This window comes from Gordionus sp. m RMFG-2023, chromosome 1 (assembly GCF_954871325.1).
Source record: "Gordionus sp. m RMFG-2023 chromosome 1, tfGorSpeb1-WG-v2, whole genome shotgun sequence".
In the NCBI taxonomy this organism is placed as follows: Eukaryota; Metazoa; Nematomorpha; class Gordioida; order Chordodea; family Parachordodidae; genus Gordionus; species Gordionus sp. m RMFG-2023.
The window spans coordinates 40,328,745-40,343,406 of record NC_088775.1 but is presented as its reverse complement, the minus strand read 5'-3'; the positions used below and the strand labels follow the sequence as shown (position 1 = coordinate 40,343,406).

Genomic DNA, 14,662 nt, shown 5'->3' with positions numbered 1-14,662 from the left:
TGATCGCATATGTTTTATATTAATCAGCATCTATCATGCCTATGAATCTTATAAGTATATTTTCAAAATGAACATGATCTCCCTAACAAAGACATTTTATTACTGTTTATGATTAACGTGTTCAAAATTTGAGAATTCCTTTTGTATTCTACATTCACTTGTGCTGTACCTATCATTTGTATCGTCTTGCTATTGTAACCTGATAACTTTATGTTGGACTTCATAATATTTTTAATGCCTGTTTTCTCAACATTTATTCTGTAGAATTAAATCTCATGCCAGTATCTACTTGTATTGATGTTGAGACGTTGTTGATTTTGATGTTTATCATGTATGCATCATCTTTATAATTTTGAACCTCTTTTTCTATGTTATTTATGTCAATATTTAATAAATTGTAATCTGTCGTGATATAATTTTGCTGTCCTCGACCTCTTCTATATTAATTGTATTGATCTTATTTAAATAAGGCGCTTGGTGTTTAGGATTATGAACCATGATTTCTATTGTCATTTAAACTATTCTTTACTTATTAATTAGCAAACCTCCGTTATTGAAGATTCACAAATTGTATTATCTCCTCATCCAATCACCAGTTCCAGTGAGGTGCTTACTTTGCATGATGAGGTATTTAATTTAAATACGAATTATATAATAACTTTTGTAGGGAATAAATTATGATTATGAGGATATTCAAATATTTCCAACATTTATTAAAAATTTAATTAAAATGTAGTTAAGAATAAAATGACCATTTGACTAAAATTTTATTAAAAATATAGTTTTTCATAAGTAAACAAATTATAACTACTCTTTATTTATAGCAAATCTCCGTTATTGAAGATTCACAAATTGTATTATCTTCTCATCCAATCCCCAATTCCAGTGAGGCGCTTACTTTGCATGATGAGGGATTTAATTTAAATACGAATAATATGATAACTTTTAAAGGGAATGAATTATGATTATGATGATATTTAAATATTTCCAACATTTATTAAAAACTTAATTATAATGAAATTAAGAATAAAATGACCATTTGGCTAAAATTTTATTAAAAATATAGTTTTTCATAAATAAACAAATTATAACTATTCTTTATTTATAGCAAATCTCCGTTATTGAAGATTCACAAATTATACTATCTCCTCATCCAATCCCCAGTTTCAGTGAGGCGCTTACTTTGCATGAGGTATTTAATTTAAATAAAATTTATATAATAACTTTTGTAGGGAATAAATTATGAGGATATTCAAAGTCCAAGTCTTATTCAGCTATACAAAAAGAAGGAATCAAATGACCCATTTCACTTCATATTATTTAGGATAAATATTTGGATTAATTTCATAATTGCTGTAGGCCCATGTCAGCCATGTACAAATAAATTTCAATATCCTGTTACTCACAAGAGGTTTTAAATAATATATAATTTTCATTAATTTTTACCATCCATTATTTCTATACCAGTATTTATTTTTTTATTTTTTAAACAGGAGCATGAATATAACCTATTATAGAAAGGTTAATCTAGATGGTTCCCTCACCCAGAAATTGGCTATCTTATAGCACCATTTCAGACAAAGTCTTTTGTCTATATTGTATTATGTTTAGTGGCCCTATACCTAAAACGAATTATTTGTTATTCGATATTCGACTCGATTCGATTCGATTCGTAAAGGAAAATATATTATTCGTCGAATAAGGAAAATATATTATTCGTCGAATAAGGAAAATATATTATTCGTCGAATAAGGAAAATATATTATTCGTCGAATGATTTTTTATCTATTATTCGATCGAATTATTCGAGATTATTTGAATAAAATAATAATATTGTAATCATATTTTATTAGTAGGAATTATTTGCAATTATTCCTATTTAATAAAATTTCCTAGTGGAATAATGAAGAAACATTTTATGTTTCCAAAATTGTTGTTAACGGATGTAATAACTTCATAATATAAGATTAACTTCCGAAAATTGTTTTATGATGGATGAAGGAAGTATTTATGTAGAAACTTAAGTCTAGACAATCAACTATTGAATTTATACATTATCTAGACAAATGATACCTTACCAACACCTGCTAATGAATTTGCATTAGATACATTTAACAGCATAAATTATTTATTTATTATAAAAATATATATAATTGATTTTGTTTTTTAAATGTTAATTTTTCTTATTTTATTTACTTGTGATATTTTTCTTATTATATTTACATGTGATATTTATGTTTTTTATATTTACAGGTGATATTATTTTTATATTAACATATTTATATATATTCTTACAGTTAATAAAAATTTTATATATTTTGTATAGTGTCTATTTTCACATTTAAATTTATTTCCTTTTAATTGTGCAGAAAGAAAGATGGAAGCCTTTCCGTGAGACAGAGCTTACTGTAAAAATCTTAGCGCGAAGGTTGCTTACAGATAAGAAAACTTTAGAATTCCTTTTTTATATTCAACCGCCTCACTTAAGAGAACTTTAGTATTCCTTTTTTTATATTCAGCCGCCTCACTTAAGAGGACTTTAAAATCCCTTTTTTATATTCAGCCGCCTCACTTAAGAAGACTTTGGTATTCTTTTTTTTATATTAAGTCGCCTCACTTAACAAGACTTTGGTATCTTTCATATTCAGCCGCCTCACTTAAGATAACTTTGGTATCCCTATTTTTATATTCAGCCACCTCACTTAAGAGGACTTTAATAAAAACGACACAAAATTTAAGGTCTAAAATGATTCAATTATTGATAATATTTTTCTTACAGTCTATGTTTCCAAAATGTTAAATTTACATTTACGACAAGAAAAAAATACAATGCTTTAATAATTTCAAAAACCAATATAATAAAATAATAAACTTAAATAAAATAAAATAATAATCCCCCTTTTTCTTCTTTTTTCCCTCTTTTATACTATTTCTCCCTTTTGAAATAAATTTATTAATAATTAATCATAAAAATAAAAATAAAAAATAAATTAATTTTTTTATAATGATGACATGCTAAATTAACAACAAAATGATAATGAATACACAAAATTAAAAGTTATATGACAACGAATACGCAAATTTCAAGAAAAAAATATATACAACAAAACCATTAATAATAAATTTAAAAAAGTAATTTAAATTAATTGTTCATAAATGGTAAACTTAACTAAACTTATAGTGCGCACAAATTGAACGTTTCAATGCAGCGTTTCAAAACGCATATAAAAAAACGTAAAGGCAGTTGTATTTAAAGAGTTAAGTTTTATTTTTTCAATATGAAACGTCTAAATTTAAAACAAAAAAAATGCTTACCTTATATTTACTTAAAAGAAATAAAGGAAGGATGAGGTGCAAGACATCTCAAATATATGTTAAAAGAAATCTTTTTTTTGAATATATTAATATAAGAGAATTTGCTTTATTCCTAATTTTAAGAAAGAGAAGATCAACCTTTTCATATTCTCTGGCTAATATATGATGATATTAATCCAAAAATTACTAATTGTAACAAGCAAATTGATGCCGAAGACAGATTGTTTGTTACCTTGAGGTAAAATAAATTTAATTCATTAGTAATTATTTAAAAGGTATTTAATTACTGGTCTATCCTTTACATTTTTACAGTACATTTTAAAGTTAGCATTGCCGTACATAAGTGGTGCCGGAATTTTTTTTACAGGTTTAACTTTTTATTTAAATATCTCACTCATGTAGAGGATATACTTCAAACGGATATTCTACTTTGGTGGAAGCGACAAGGAAAAGATTTATCGAAGCTATCAAGATTAACCAGTGCTTCTGAATAAGGAAATTAACATTACTGAAAGCAGGCGCGTGCGCAGGAATTTGGTCTGGGGGGGGGATAATAAAAATTTTTAAGAAATATTATTGTTTTTTAAAAATATCAAGCATAAATTTATTAGGACTAATAACTATTTCCAATACACAATTTAAAATTAATGTGAATTATAAAAAAATTATATGTATAAACCGGTATATAAAAAAAAAGTGAATTAAAAAATATCAAACGGATATAACTAGCACTATATGAAAAACAATGTGAATTACAAGTTATGAACTTGAGTCGTTAACTCAAGTCGCGACTCGAGTTAGGAATTTGAGTCGTGAACTCAACAGGTTAACTTAAATTTTATGAAACTCGATTACTTATATTAGTGTTGTTAATTGTTGGTTGTTTAATATCCAGACCTGGCACTTGGCTCTAAAATCGACTAAATCAGCTATGGCATGAACCCCGAGCACAGACACATATATTTTAATATTTCTTATTGAAATTATTAAAATATATAAATATATGGTTATTAGAGGTATCAATCGATAGATAATTTTAAAAACCTATTGAATAGGCAACAAGCCAAGCGCTACCTCTCGATGGGTGAAGCTATTAGTAGAGGGGGGCAGGATTAATTTAATGTATCAAATAAGCCTAGTTCTACCTTAATATGGTGAATATGAGTATAACCTGGTGGAGGGGAAAATATTTGATATAGTTACTTATATAACTGAACTGCTCAAGAAAACTATTGATAATATTTTTAACAAAAAAATATAAAAATGCAAATTTTATTAATTCAATGTTAAATAATTATAAAAATACTATAAAAACTAGTCCAAAATATCTTCAGGTATTTTTATTGTCATTGTTGTTAAAAAGTCGAGCTCACCCATCTACGACTCAGAGTCTCTAGTCATTAGTTGAATAAGTCGACCAACTTAAGTCGTGAACTCAAGACTCCAATAAATATAATAACATTTAGTAGATATTAAAATTATGGGCGAGTAAGTTATTTAAAGCTTCTTTTAATTATAATATTCTGGCTTACTATTATTAAGCATTTGTCATCGTTATTTTTTTAAACAGTGATGATGTACCATAAAAAAAGTGGCAATTGTCATAATCGTTATTTTTGAATTTTTTTAAAGCAAATGGGTAAAAATAGATATTGTAAACATGTTAAATTAAAATTTCAATAAAGATGTACCATAGAATCGTGATAATTGATTTTAAAAAGTGCGAGTGACCGCTTAAAAAAATTTAAATGAGGCATTTTGATGAAATAAATAGTAAAGGTATTTCTGAAAATGCCTTAGGAAAACTGGCACAATTCGCAAATATATTGAGCGTTTAACAACGTAACAAATTGTGTTCATTTACCAGTATATTCAAAGATTTAATAGCTGTTATGAATTCAAATTCAACTTATATTTATTCAAATTATATTTTATTTTAGTTACAATTTTATTTTTATATGTTAACCTTTTTAATATTATAGTCTAATTTTAGTTTGTAAAAAATATATAAATAGTCGATTAAAAAAGAGAAAAGTTAGTGAATAAAATATTTTTTTACTTACTCTCACCATAATCGTCATTTTCGTTATTCTCTTCACGGTGCTCCGTAGGCAAAAAAAACTCGCCACGACGTAAATTTTTTTTATAAATTTTTCTTTTTTAAAAAAAAAAAAAAATTTTGTAAAAATATTAATTTGACCTTAAATGAAATGGTTGAGCTAGGAATTAAATTAGATAGTATCAATGATTAATCAGATGTTGATAATATAAGTTATATGAATAACGATAAAAATTCTAATAAAGATAAAAACTTTAACAATAGAAATAGAAATGACAACAATAATTATTTTAGACCTGATAATAATTTTAGAAATAATTTTAGAAATAATTATGATAAAAGAAATAAAGATAGGAATTACAACAAAAATTTTAGATACAATGATAGGAATTACGGTAATAATAATTCGAGATACCACGATAATTATAACAACTATAACTACAATAACTATCGCTACAACAATAATAATCAATCTAATTATGGTAGAAATAATACATGGCATGATAATAATCAAAGAAAACAGATCCAATACGGTGACGGAAATCGTAACAATTACCAATCTTATTACAACAATTCAAATAATTATAATAGTAGTTACAATAATCAGAGAAAGCAAATACAATATAACAACAACTTAAGTAATTATAGAGGTAGCGACAACAATAATAGAAAGCAAATACAATACAACAACAATGATTACAATATGAATATTGAAGAAATTATTGAAGAGAAAGTTTACTCTACAAAGAACAAAGATGATAACGATTTCAATGTTAACAACTTATCTAATGACATGCTCAATGACAAAGATAATGCATTTATGACTACTTTAAAAGTGAACCATATTGTTACATGTATGCAAGTCGACACAGGCTCAAAACATACGATTATACCTCATGGTCTGGCTAAAAAACTTGGTATTAGAGATGTTAAAAAATCCGAGTTACAACTTGACTAATGGGCCAATCAACAAAGCAAGTGTCAAGTTACATTTAAGAAGAGATGCCCATCTAAAATTATACCGGCTAGACGTATTCCTTATTCAAAAATTGATCTTGTTAGCAATGAACTTAAAAAATGGATACATGATAAAATTATTGAGCCGGTGAATGATGTCCGATGGGCAAGTCCTGTGACCACTGTCTACAAAGATGATGGGAGCATTAGGCTTTGTGCTGATTTTAAGGACACTGTAAACCCAGCTCTAGAAGATTTCATATACCCTCTACCACGAATCAATGATCTAATAGCTAAACTTTCAGAAGGAAAGAAATTTACGAAAATTGACTTTAAAAATGCTTTCTTACAGATTCCAATTGATAAAAGTTGCAGAAATATTTTAACCATATCTACGCACAAGGGATATTACCAATTTACTAGACTTCCTTTTGGGCTTAAGACCTCATCTGCAACGGATCAAATCTTCGGTGACATGGGTAACGTCATATTTTATATTGATAATTTACTTATAACTGGAAAAAACGATGAAGCCCACCTTAACAACATAAAAAAGTGTTTGATAGAATATCATCGTATGGGCTAATACCTAACTTCAATAAAAGTGTGTTCTTTAAAAACAAAGTGAGGTTCCTGGGTCATGATATTGACGCTAAGGGGATTCATGCTAATCACGACAAAATTGAAGCAATAATTAATATGCCAGAACCAAAATCAGCTGCTGATCAACATTTCTGGGAATGGCTGGCTACTATAGAAAATTTTTGAAAAATTTTGAAGAAATACTCTCTATAAGATTGTCAACAAAGAAAAATGGGCTTGGAACCTAGAACACTCTAAAAGTTTTAATAATCTTAAGAAGTTGATTAGTCTTCCACCTACTTTGACATATTTTAACCCTGAATTACCTATAGGGATAGCCACTGACGCATCGAAATGTGGTTTAGGAGCTGTATTATTTCATACTGAAAAATATGGTAAAGAAAAACCTATAGCTTTCGCGTCAAGAACTTTATTAAAATCCGAAATGAACTATACCAATATTGAGGGTGAGGCTCTCGCTATTATGTTTGCTATAAGGAGGTTCCAGGAATACTTAATCGGCATGAAATTTACAATTATTACTTACCATAAACCTCTAGTTCACATCTTTACCAAGGGTCTTAAGGATAATAGCACTATGTCCTTAAGACTCCAGAAGTGGAATATTACATTAGGAGGATATGATTTTAATATAAAGTATAAAGCCGGTAAATATAATGTTGTTCCTGATTGTCTCTCGAGATTACCACAAGAATGTCATGATGAAGCTGTTATAAATATCACTATAATAAATGAATAGGAGATTTCCCTATTAATTTTAATCAAATTCGTGATGAAACTTTGAAAGATATTGAATTAAAACAAGTCATAAATGATATTAAGAATAACAGGCCTATAATGAATAATATTTATAAAAACATTGATTTGGAATTAAGTATAATTAAGGATTGTCTTTACAAAAGCAACAGAATCATAATTCCGTCTTCTATGAGAAAAAATATACTACAGTCATTACATGAAGGTCACTTGGGAGCAGGAAAAATCAAATCCTTAGCCAAAGATTACATGTGGTGGCCTGGTATAAACAATGACATAGTAATGGAAGTGAAAAGCTGTGACGATTGTAACTATATCATGATAATCCTATAAAGATACAAAAACCATGGGTTTCGGCAATCAAAACGTTTGAAAGGATACACATAGATTATGAGGGTCCGTTTTTCACAAAAAATTGGTAATAGTCGATGCCTACAGCAAATTTCCAATTATAATTCCTGTTAAAAATATTACGACTGATGTTACTTTAAAAGAAATTTTTAAAACTATTTCGCTATATGGAATACCTGAAACCATAATTACTGATAACGGCACTAACTTTACGAGTAACGATTTTGAAAAATTTTGCAACAATTTTGGTATCAAACATGTGCTCACATCTGCTTATCATCAGCAATCCAATGGCCAGGTAGAACGCATGGTGAGAACGTTCAAAACACATATGAAAAGGAATATTAAAATTGACCTAGATATCGCACTTGGCAAATTTTTATTTAATTACAGAAATACGCGTAATGATACTACAGGAGTTATACCATCTCAGAGAATGTTTAATCGAGATATTAGAATTAAATGGGACTTATTAAGACCGTTGGAGGAGAAGGAGAATAAAATAAACGTTACTTCACCACGAAATAGAACCTTTAACGTAGTAGATTTATTTTGGTACAAAGTACAAGGTGATGATAAATGGTGCAAAGGTATGATCACACATAAAGAAAGTGACATGATGTTCCAAATTAAGACAGAGAAAGGTATTTTGAGGAGACATTTAGATCATATAAAAATTAGAAACTGTTTTAACACACTTATTAATTATGACTCTAAGGATTCTTTTAAGGAGGGAAGTCTGGACAAAAATATAAAAATTACTGATAATATCGATATACCACCTATTTCTAGACCTGTGCGAATTAAACAAAAACCTGTTTATCTAAAAGACTACATAACTTAAAATATAAAATAAATTAAATATTAAAACGCAAAAAATCAAAACGCTGAAAATATTAAATAACAATCTTATTGATTTATCATTCTTCGGTTATTCTTATATCCAATTTGATGAACTATTATTCGCAACTTACTGATAATAACAATTTTGAAAAATGATAATAATAACAACTGAGTACTACCAAGCAAGCTATATAACAACATTATGATTTATGGAGACAACTTATGTAAGGAAATCAAGCTTACGATTTAAATAAACCAACGTGCAAAATCGATTTAAACAAACCAACGATTGATACAAGCCAACGATTACATGGACTTATGAAACAACTTTATGAATAAACTAACTATGATAACATAATTAGACTTATGTGAAGGCTTTTTAGAAGAAGGAGAATGTTATGAATTCAAATTCAACTTATATTTATTCAAATTATATTTTATTTTAGTTACAATTTTATTTTTATATGTTAACCTTTTTAATATTATAGTCTAATTTTAGTTTGTAAAAAATATATAAATAGTCGATTAAAAAAGAGAAAAGTTAGTGAATAAAATGTTTTATTACTTACTCTCACCATAATCGTTATTTTCGTTATTCTCTTCAATAGCAAAATTAAATGAAATGGACGATGATATCATATGTACAAGTGAGGAGTTAAATGAAGAAGATAGAATATTACAATATGATTTGATAATAAATGTAATAAGTATTTAAGAGGCGTGTAGGAAATCATTAAAAGCTACAATATGCACAAAAGTGCGTACACTAATTTATTTTTGGTATATGAATACATTTTATTTTAATTTTGTCATTTGCGGAGGTTAATTGCGAGAGAACATTTAGTAAATTAAAAATTATAAAAATAGGCTGAGCTAATATAGACCAAGAAAAATTAGAAGCGTTTTTAATTATGTCAGTTGAACGAGAAGTATTAGCGCAGGTTGAACTAGAAGATATTTTTGTTTATTTGCTCAAACTTAATGAGAGATTTATTAACGTAAAAATGATATATTATCTTAATTCTTTTAAATCTTATTTATATTACAATATGATCTGTACCTGATTTCATAAGTGCAGCAATTTTATTTTCTGTGCAATATTGTGTAATTGCAATAATTTTATCTGTAATTGATTTTTATATTGAGTATGTATTCTTTTATATTTAACAAAATAATTTGCACTTGTAATCAAAAATAAGAATAAAATTTTTGAAAAAATATATTATCAAAAATTTATTTACAAATAAAAAAAATTATCTTTAAAAGAAATAAATATTGTTAATGGTGAAAAAAACAAGAAAATTTTACTTTTTTATAACTTTTTAAAATAGCCCAAAATTTTTTTTAAAATGATAGATTTATTTTGGGAGAAAGAAACAAGGGGAGGGATTGGTTATTTATTTTCTAAAATAATAATTTTAAAATATATACAAAAAATTGGTGGTGCCAGCTAGGCGCTAAATTCATTCAAAATTAAAATAAAAAACATAATAATATGTGTATTGTGATTTGTGACTAATAAATTGAATTAATCTAAATGTATTATTTTCCTTTAATCTTTTTTTCAAAATATAATTATAGAATTTTTAGATTTTAATTTTAATGTTATAAGGGATATTCAATCATCAAGAAAAAAGAATTTGAAATAAAATTATAAAAATTTTTGTATGCTATTCATCTACCCCCCCCCCCCCCCCCCCATTTTTTATAAAAAAAAATTTAAACAGCTCTTGATCTTATTTATTTTAAAAGTACCATGAAAACAAATAATATTTTATTAAAAGAGGAAAATTTCGAAAAAACAAAAAATAAATTCAAATTAAATTAATTATTGAAAAAAAATTTTCAGGCCTGGATAGGAATATAATATTAGTGAGCCAGCTAAATTATTTTCGTGGGATAAAAAATTATCCCGATAAAAAAAAGGTCTAAAATAAAACCAATGTTTGTCTTGACATAATAGAGCTTTGGTTCATCTAAAAAACAGTCGGCAATATACATCACAGTATGATTTAAGCAGTAACACCCCCCCCCCTCCCCTTCTTCGCGATTTTCATAATAAACATCTTGTTAGGTTAAAAATTTTATACGAGTAACCATATTATTTTATACCCCCGCTCATAAGTCAAATTTATATACACCATATTTAGGTGAAACTCGACTTATTTGATACCAATTCATCATATCAACATTTGGTGCCGATAATAATTCTAACCTAGACCTACGTAGTAATTGCCATAGAGAGGTGGCGCTTGGTTTACTAATTATTCGATAGTTCTAATTAGCTATCGATTGATGCCTCTAATAATCATATATTTATATACCTTAATAAGGTCAAGAAAAAACAACTTAAAATATATTGGTTGTGCTTGTGGTTTGTGCTCATTGCTAGTTTAGTTGATTTTTAGACTTAAGCCACGGATCTGGGTTTTACACAATTAAATTAACCAATAAATAACAGTTATATAAGCAATGTTTCATAAAATTTAATAAACTATTTATTGAGTTTACGACTCAAGTTCAAAACTCGAGTCGCGACTTGAGTTCACCACTCAAATTTATAACTCGAGTCGCGACTTGAGTTCATGACTTGACGTGAAAAATGTATGTTTTTTTAAAAAATAAATTATTATCATCTTCGTTTCTGTGTTAAAATACTCTATATCTAATTATTATTATATAGTATGAAATAAAAAGTCTATTGCCTATTTTAAACAAAATATTTGTCTAATCTTTAAAATACTGTTTTCATGTGAAGATGATAGACTTAAGCCAAATGGCCTTTTAGAATAAAATTATATTCGGTTGCGATTTAGACGTGATGAATACAAAATACAGTAAATATCATATCGCATTTATAATTAACCGCGCAATTTGAGTCACAAAACAAATCATTTGTATTTGTCGCCTGATTTTGAAATATTGATTCGTTAAATACCGCCTTTGGTGAATATATCACATATTTTACATTTTTTAATCTGAAATTACTCAATTCTGGACTTTTTTTGAAAATATCAAACCTATTAATAAAGATAAAATTATTATTTAAATTACAAAAGTCCTCATTTTTATACCACCAGATTTAACAAAGGTGTCAATGAAATAAAGGGGAGATAAAGGATGTAAAATATAAGATTTGAATTGGTAAGATATTTATTTAAACTGAACTCATTGATATTATTATTTAGCTGACCTCATTGATAGTGACAATACATTGAAAGGTAATTATTCCCAAAAGTCCTGCATCAATTAACATGGTACTGAGTCTGGTAGTTAATATCTAAAAATATATTATTTATATTGAAGGATCTATATCTTCTGTTGTCATAGTTCATATTATAAATGTCCTAAGAGAAAGTTTAATGACATTGGTAATTTATGTTTATTATTTAATTTATGAAAATAGATAAACTTAAAATACTTATAAAATTAGAAGAGGAAAGTATACTAGATGTTTAAAAATAAAAATTATGAATATGGCATATGTCTTATATTGAGGGAAAAATTGGATAAATGTACAGAAAAGCAAAGCAGAAAAATGATTTAACTAATCAAATATATGATGTTCTACACAATTTTAATATATTATATTTATGTATAAATTAAATAAAATTATTTTGTATAATCTATATTATTTGAAATAGATATTTTATATATATTTATATTATTTGAAATAAAATATATTTTTATAAATATTAATACCTTATTTGCTTTTTTTTAAATAAAATTATACTACATAGCTTTTTTAGTGACATATCCATACATTTATATTTTATAATGAGTTTAGACTATATTAATTGTAAGTTTATTCTTATTAAAAAATATATAAAATACAAAATAAGATATAATTTAATTTATAAAAAATATATTTATAAACATAATATTTATCTATAATATAGGATTTTTGAATAAATATAAGCATAATAAATTTATATTAGATTTTGTAATAAGTGTTTTCCATCAATACTACCAACACAGGTAAATTCCACTTTATTTCAAACTCCTTTTAAATAATAATATATATAAATACACTATATTACACCTCTGCTAATCTCACAAAGTTAGTGGTGGCATATGAATATTAATTAAGGTTTACCATATAGCTAGGCATTTTGTTCTAATAATTTTTAGGATGGTTGAAATCCTCATTTTGAAGGAATAGGCTAAAGTAGAGTATCTACAGACAGGCTAAATACTTAGATAAAAAAATTTATTTAAATAATAAAGTACTTTATTATTACCATGAGGTTTACTTCAATGGTTATAGGATATTTAATACAATTTGTGGTTATTGTGTATGATTTTACATGTTTTAGAATGTAATTATAAGTTTCCTATATAATATATATAAAGATAAAATAGAATTAATAAATACTTTGGCCGTTCTCATGTAATTAAAAAAATTTCGCCCCTTTTCATGCCAGCTGATCGGTTGCTTACGATATCGCTGCTAAATCGTAATTGCGCTTCACTATGAATTAAGGGTTATTTTTCCAAATCGATAAAAAGTTACGAAGATATATTGATAAAGGCAATTACCCAATATTTTTTGATCAAGAAAATGGATGTATAAATAATATCGTGAAAGAAATACAATTGCTTAAGAAATTAAATAAAAGTGCTAAATTAGGATCAGGGGCGGACCGGCGACGCTACTGTGTCGTGGGCATTTTTTATAGCGGTTCGCTCTCTTTCTAGCGGGTCGAAGGCTTGTTTTTGTTCCGCCTTCGGTGGGTTCCCGTAAATGGATTCATCATGATAATCATAATATTTTATTTAAAAATTGCACATCTAAAATCATATTGATGGTGTATATTATATTTATAAATCAAATAATACATCACATGTTAAATATAAAATAATACATGCTTTAATATATAAAATCAATTATTACACATATAAAATTATTGCAATTATACAATATTGCACAGAGAATAAAATTGCTGCACTTATAAAATCAGGCACCGATCATATTGTAAATAGATATAAATATGATTTAAATAAAATAATTTTAGATAATTTATAATTTTCTACATTGATAAATCTCTCATTAACTTTGAATCTTTGCGCAATTAAACAATATTTTTGATTTCCTGCGATAATAGTTTTCGTTCAACTGACATTATTATAAACACTTCTAATTTTTCCTGGCCTATATTAGTTCTCAGCTTATTTAAAAATTTTTTTAATTTTATTAATGTGTTCTCTCACAATTGCGTAAATGACAAAGTTAAAATGTATTCATATGCCAAAAATAAATTAGTGTATGCACTTGTATGCATATTGTATCTGTTAAGAATTTCATATACGCATATTAAACACTTCTCGTTACATTTATTATCACACTCTGAGGTATTATCATATTGTAATACTCCATCTTCTTCATTTGACTCCTCACGATACGATATCATCGTCCTTTCATTTAAGCTATTAAACCCTTGAATACACTGGCAAATGAACACAATTCGTTACGTAATTTAACTAAATATATTTGCCAATATGCTAGTTTTTCCAAGGCTTTTTCAGAAATACCTTTAATATTTATTTTATTTCATCAAAATGCCTTGGATTCAAATATTGCGCATGAAATATATATAAGTTGTTATTGACTTTTTACATACATCTCAATTTAATGATCATATAAATAATGGGAGATATATCTTAATATTAGGGTATACTTTAATATTAAGATATATCTCCCACCCCGTTGATTATTATATTTGGTTTGTACAATAAATTTTACTGAAAATTTTTGCAAATGATATCTAGTAATCCAAA

General features: G+C 26.5%; 1 long non-coding RNA gene across 2 annotated transcripts; it reads left to right on the top strand.

The window, feature by feature from the left end:
• The first annotated feature begins 11,851 nt into the window (after positions 1-11,851).
• Positions 11,852-12,454, top strand: LOC135922264 (uncharacterized). Of its 2 annotated transcripts, none has more exons than XR_010570818.1 (4): positions 11,852-12,028; positions 12,073-12,141; positions 12,191-12,241; positions 12,291-12,454. It is a non-coding gene; the product is annotated as an uncharacterized LOC135922264 (long non-coding RNA). The 2 variants fall into 2 exon arrangements; XR_010570819.1 differs by having other exon boundaries at positions 12,191-12,255; positions 12,318-12,421.
• The last annotated feature ends 2,208 nt before the right edge of the window (positions 12,455-14,662 follow it).